Here is a 7424-nt window from a genome sequence, read left to right as displayed (position 1 = left end):
TAAATGATGATTTTGTGGGTTTTGTCACTTGTACATATATAGTGGCTTGGACTAAAGAATATAAAACCTTTTCAATGTGAATACTCTGTAACAATGTAGGGCAGCAACTCATATGGAAAAAAAAGTGGGCTAATAACTTTCCAGTCACAACTGCTTGCTTCCCAAAGGAATTTATAATAGACGGCGGTTTCAGGCATGGAAGGAAAACCCAACCCGATCTATAAATTAGCTTGCAGGTCTTGTGGAAGGCTGACGGCACTGATTTGTGCCAATAAGTCTCAGGTCCAACAGGCTCTCTGCTGGGTACCCGTGTTTTTTTCACCGCATCGCTTTCTCTTTTCCTTCTACTTCTAGTCAAACTCCTGTTTTTTTTATCCCTCTCTCTCCTATGTGTGTTTAAAATTGTGTATTTGGGGTCCCTGCTGCAATTGTGGTTCATGGATAGCTGCTGCTGATATCTATCATCCCGTGGTCTCTCTGTCTCCATAGCTGTCTCACTCTCTCTCTCTTCGCTGCCCGTCTTGATGAATGGGCAAACCACTGTAACCCGATCGCCGTCTCCTCTCCGCATACCTGAATAATAACATGTATATGGAGGAAATGTAGACGGGTCACGAAAGGTTGTGACCCGCCGTCTGCCCGGGGTCACGACCTCTGGATGACTTCAACTCAAGATCTAAACATAACTCAGCGTGGCGCCTTGGGAAAAAATTGGTTATTGGATTTGCCGTGGCACATCTTCAGACACCTGTAGTACCATCTGTAGTAGATGGTATTTTTAACTAAAACACCCCAAAATAACTTACAAATCATTGCAACATGGAAGTGGCATCTGATTACAAAAGCTTCCTGAGACTTTTACAATGCAAGCAAATGATTAACTCTTTGAAAAAAAGCCTTAAGAACACATTGTATCTTTTTTGTCCCTGGATACACTAGAGGAATGATATCATTGTGTGGCTGACTGATCTATCATCATATTAAATCATTGTGTTGACACATGCCTTTATCTCATTTTCCCTCCAATAACCCCATCTTTAAAGACCGACAAATGGCTCGTTGATGTGGATTAGTCCTTCCTGTGCTGTGACTAATGATGACCCGGCTCCGGGTGTCTTCTTGGCTCCAGCCGGTTTGAACTTTGACCTCTTTGACATCGTGGTTGACTCTGTGTGGGTACCAGCTGTTTGTTTAATTATGTATTAGTCATCACCAGCAATGAGAGGATTTTAGTTTCTTCTTGATCATGAGACAGAGAGGAGAACAGGAAGAGTGTTATTTATTATGATCGTGTCTGTCGTTGCGATGCATTGCTCAGTCGCTGTCATGACTGCCACTTCCAGACTGACTTAACGCTGCGTGAAATGTATTTAAATGAGCTCAGTCCAATGACCCAGCGGGGCTTTTGCTGAAAAAGTAGATCCCCCCTCAACAAGATGTCATTCTGCAAGGCACTGCAGAATTCTAACAGTTAAACAGTTTAACTGATCTAAAATAGGAAATATAATATTTGCTGCTGTGATCATTTTCCAGAGATGTAAAATCCTGTCGGAGTTTCGGCTTCGAAGATTTACAAATCCTAAACAGGACTAAAAGAAAACCAAAATCATTGGTAGTCTCTCTGCAGCCAAATGCTTCTGAGCAGGTAATGTGCACTCAACACAGTTTAAGATGTCGCTACAAGACCTGAGAGAGTGAACCAAAACAGGCTGTAAAACCAAAACAATGAGCTGGAAGATGCTGAAACGATCTACAAAGCTACAACTTTAAAAAGGGGCCCTATTATGGTTACTGGGTGTTTTTTCTTTCCTGTAATATATTAGCTTTTTGTGCATGGAAATGGTCTGCAAAGGCTAAAATTCCCCAAGTTCCCTCCAGAGGGAGTTTCCCTCTCACACACTCCCCCCCTGCCTGAAATGCCTCAATTGGACTTTATTTCTGTAACTTAGTGAAGATCATTTTGTAACACTTGCGCTTCTATTGGCTAATGTTCCAACACATTGTACGTTATAGGCTAAGGGGCAGGACATCCAACCAATAAAAGCCTGGACCCTTATTGGTTAGATGTCCCACACTTTTTATCGAACATTAAAGCATGTAAACATGTCACAGTAGAAGCACAAGATACATATATGAACCTGAAAATGTTCACAATAGGGCCCCTTTAACAATTAAGGGGCAAAGATTAAGAAGAGACTCATATAGGTTATTCTTGGAACAGTTTAGGGTTGTTTGGAAAGGCACTGAAAATGTACCTATTTCAAGTACTAATTGGCAAAGGGCATGGCTGTTTCAAAAGCAGAACACATTCCTCAACTAATAGAAAAAATATAAAGCCTAAAGTCGTGTTGTTCTTTTCATCACAAAGCATCAAAATGCAGTTAAACTCCATCTACCTTTTCCAATTTGAAATGTGAAAGCGACCTAACACACAATCCTGTTATAGTCTGTTCCTAGAACCACACTGATCTTGCTCCAACTCCCCTCACAGCATTTGTCTGCATATCTTTCCATCCGAATTTTCACTGCAATACTCATTGACGTAATTGTCCACAACTGTCAAATTCAATTGATTCAATTTACAAGGAGTTATCGGAGCACATAATAAAAACAGTGAAAACCATCATCATTACCAGATTTGTAGCCAACATTTATTCTCTCTTACCCCAGCTATTTAACAACCATGACGGTTTTATTACCGTCCCCAGCTGTAATAGGCGTCTCATTGTTGAGAAACCATGTGGCCTTGGGCTGGTGGGGATGGTGGGCTGCTTTAAAGATGGATCCGGTCAATGTGTGCCATGTGTAACATGGCACACATGAAAATGTCACCATGGCCTGGAGCTCCACTGTGTGTTCTCTGCTTCAGTTTATACAGTCAGGAGCTGACATCACTAGAGGTAACTCAAAACTGTATTTTTACATATATTGTTTTCATTTTGCTGCTATTAAATGCAGTTCACATGTCAAATGTAATAGTTTCATCAAAAATAATAAGTGGAATGGAATTTATTTGCAATTCTATCAAATATTTTCAATCATGCCTTTGTGCTCTGTTGAAACATGATATTGGCTCTTTCCATAAAGCACATTCTCATAGAGCATTGAGCTTGGAGCAGTTTGCTTCCTCCATAGCACTCAGTAGAGGAAAAATAGGGTTGCTAAATGTGGTGCTGCCCTTGACAAACAGCAGGACATTTGGAGTAGCCTCAGAGAATACAAGTATGACAACTCTTAATCGATCTGTGCTTTTTTCTACTACCTTGTGCAGTGAAGCAAATGTTCAGAATAGATCGAGTGACTTGTTCTGAATAGATAACAAACACCACCTTGTTCAGCCTGACATTTTCACCTTTCTTTGCAGAGTCTGGGGCATTTTATGTCCCACTGTCAACAGTCAGTTATGTCCACTTATGACTTCTGGCAAAAATATGATTTTCTCTTTTTTATTGTGCTTCAGTTCTTGTATCATTTTACCCGTGGTGCCTACAATTTCACATATTTCATAGAAATCCAATATACAATAAAGAGACCTGAATTTGAAACTCTGTAGACACTGGGTACAATAAAGAGACCTGAATTTGAAACTCTGTAGACACTGGGGTCTCTGGGTATAACAGAAAAAAACAGATGCATCCAAGTGAGCAGTCAGGAACTCACGCAATGTCAAATGTTGGAGCCCTCTCCCATGAGACAGACGACAGTCAGCTCAGGACAAACCAACAGGTTAGAGTAGGCTACATTGTGTCGGTTTTTCACAGCACATGGCCTCAAGTCAGAAAGCATATTTCCCGGAGAATATTTTAATATTGGATTACAACAGGTATCCTAAAAAGGTTCCTCATGAGATAATATAAACCATTATCCTCCTTGATGATGATAAAAGTATGCATAATATATTTCAAGAACCTACCAGATTGCCTGAGTAAATGGTCTTAGAACTATTTATTCCAGTTCTTGCATGAAAAATGAAAGATTTAAAAGTAACAATGTGATGATATTAACTGTAGTTTGTTTGCCTTAAATAATCATAAATCTCCATGAATACAATGTTATAGTTTAGCAGCTGCCAAATGGAAATATGGTAAGCAGACTGAATCAAGTACAATTTGTGGGCGTTTATTCTCTGCTGTTATTTTAGGGCTGTCATGTCAAATCGAATCACTGAATTCTCTTTGATCTGAGTTCTCTGAAGAAGCCCATATGGCTTAACACTCAGAGGGTATATTTACCTTTGTAAGTGAGGTGAAAAGTGTCCTCATTAATAACAGCGGATTATTTTGTCTCCGGGCTGTCGTTCTACCGTTGGTGTGCTGCTGGTTGCTAAAAACAGAGATGTGCATCCAGCAAGAATAAGCTAATAAAGTAGCACAATTTAGCAGCATCGCTAATTTGAATATCAGACGTTAACACTTCCATAAGTAGCGGTGTGAAAGCTGTGTGTGGGATTGGAAAGTGAAATGTGTACATGTACATTGATGTGTGCATACGTGGATGTTTGTATACGTGTCCTACATGCATATCGGTGTCCCTGCGCAGCTGAGGAGGAGGGCTGATTTGCAGGATTGAATTTCGCCAGCTGAACTTTGCCGTCTAATACGTTTTGGTGAGTGAGGTAAATCACATGGAGGGGCGACTGCTGTCAGGAAGGTGACACTTCGAACAGCTCCAAGGGTCATGACGGAGAGTGCAGAGGCCTGTCTTGCTTTACACATGATCATTTGTTTCTTACCAATAATCTATAATGTATCCTCTATAAACCCTTCTGGAGCAGCACTGAACCTCCTGTCTAATCTCCCAGACCCATGACTCATCAATTTACCGCCTCAAAACAATACAGCTTTTTTCTATGAGATTTGTTCTTCTTTTATTTATGTCGCGCTGGGAGGCATAATGCGTCGTATTTTGATTGACGTGTATTGGTGTTAGTGCAGCATGGAGAGAAAAGAAGATATTGAATCTATGAATTTCAATAGGGAGAATCCCCATTTGATCTGACGCTGCCGCCTCATGCCACATGTGGGATGTGGGCTTATTGCACCGCCAGGGGTTGGCTTACAAGTTCACCACATGGAGGGTATTGTCCTCAAGCATCAATAGGCTTTTGTCTTTTCATTAAGATAATATAGGGTGGTCTTCTGAGGGTGTGTACTGAGTCTGTGTGGTACTGCTCTCATTTCAGAATATGTCTCAACATTGGGTTTCATTATCATATATTCATTAATTCATTATAAACTCAATATTCTCTTTCTTTTAAGCTGTGCTCTCAACAGAAGTTTTTCACTTAAAACATATGCCTGTTAACAACATGCTACTAGGACTAAACCGAATACTTTGAGACTTCATTAATGACACGTCGTCGGCAGAGTTGCACATAGCGCCCCCATTCATTGTTAATATGAAGTTATTGATTATAGTGCAGCTGTAAAGCCAGCAGACAATGTTTTATATTAAACCGCAGATTTTGGTCATGGCTGCAGGAGCAAAGTCTAGATAGAGGATTAGGCTATTGATCAAGTCAATATTTTGTCAGTGTGTCCATGTGTGAATGTGCTGTCACAGTACAATGACCATGAAAAGGAGGATGTCTAGTACATCATGCCTGCCTCCAGCACCCTTGCACAACCCAGTGAACAGAGGTGTGTGTGTGTGTGTGTGTGTGTGTGTGTGTGTGTGTGTGTGTGTGTGTGTGTGTGTGTGTGTGTGTGTGTGTCCTGGGTACCCATTGGTTTCCTTTGTCTGATCCTTTAGACCCCATGGGAGCTCAGAGGCTTAAGAGTTTCCGTTTACTACACACATATTCCGGTATTGGTGTATAGATCTGCCGTGTGTCTCTTCCTTCAATCGACACCACCAAAAATGGATCCCAAGGGGCCTATGTCTGCCTCCCTATTTATTCACTCCATGTCTGACATCGATAAAATGTCCTGCAACCACTCAAACACATCTTTCTGTCGCTTCCAATTTCCTGCCTGCTTACTGATACCTTGCAGACGAGCAGGAGTACTGTATGAGGACCAATGTGCTCCGTGGATTACAAAATACTTAAAATGAAAGCAACTGATTCAAGATCACATTATGTATTCAAAGTTAATTTGTCAACTCAATTAAGTTAGCGCTGGTTCCATTTATAAATCATTGGTAAATAAAGACTGAGATGGTCAGAATTACAGACAAATATTGTATGCACCATATATAATGTTTTCCATAATCATACTTGGAAGAAACACCTTACTGGCAGCTGGAATAAGGACCGAAACCAAGTGGTGAGCACATATTGTCAGGTAGGAAGGACATCATTGAAAGGTAAACAGAACAGCTAACAAGGTAGAGGTACTGGATCTAAAATGTTGAGCAATAATGAAAATAGAAGGCACCTCCTGAGGCCAATGGGAACCTCAGAGAACACAATAGGGATCATGGGTTGACATGGAGCCTGAATAGGTTCCTATGTGAGTGCGTTGGGAATATACTAGCCGCAGGAAATGCAGATGCCAGGAAACAGAAGACTGGCATCTCAGAACCTTGCCTTATTTAGTGGATAGGGTATTGACAATGGCATGAACAATCCAAATAAATAAGTTGTTTACTACACTGAGCAGTATTGCTGGATTTTTATTTTAAGGGGTAAAAGTGTTGCTCCGGACCCCAATGAAGCAACCAAGGGTAAATATAGGTACATCAGTGCTTTGCTAGCTACAGAACAGAGATACATGGGACAAGAACGTGACAGTTGCTTGCCACGCTATCTTAATAGAGATGCTGGCTCCTGGCATTTTCAACGCTGGGCTGACATAGCGAGTATATTGGTTTTAACAGCTTTTCCTCCGTTTGATCAAAGCCACTGGTGAGAACAGATGGAAAGGGAGAGGAAGAAGAAAGAAGGAGAGAGAGGAAGGTGAAAAAAAGCTGCAGTTATATTTTGAGAGCTGTGGTGATCTAATAAGTGATGAAAAGGTGCTATAAATCAGTATGAATAAACTGCAATTTTTTTTCAAGCAGGTAAGCAGAGACTCAGCTGCTGTTTGTCCTGAAAGGGCTGTCTCATTAAGTCACTCACAGTCAAATAATGGTGAATTTTTTTTGAGGGGGGGAAATTGCTATAACTCATAACAGGAATCCTATTATGTTATCAGTGTTGTATAACGTCCATGACAGGATTCCTGTGACAGGTGGGTAATCTCACGCGAAGTGTTTTGACAGTCCATCAAACCACACAAACACCCGCTGGAGACTGATCCTCTCGGCTTCATTTTGAATGTCTTTCTGTTTTGATTTTAATCTGTTATATGAAAGCCCCTGCCGCCACATAAACACACATGTACAAGCATTCCGCATTTAAACACACACAAAACACCCTCAACTCCCCACCGCTGCTAGCCAAACCTGGCAGGGCCACATCATGATCTGCAGATTTTGTCCGT

This window comes from Notothenia rossii, assembly GCF_949606895.1.
Source record: "Notothenia rossii genome assembly, chromosome: 10".
Taxonomy (NCBI): Eukaryota; Metazoa; Chordata; class Actinopteri; order Perciformes; family Nototheniidae; genus Notothenia; species Notothenia rossii.
The sequence above is the reverse complement of the archived record's forward strand: the minus strand, read 5'-3'. Positions refer to the sequence as shown.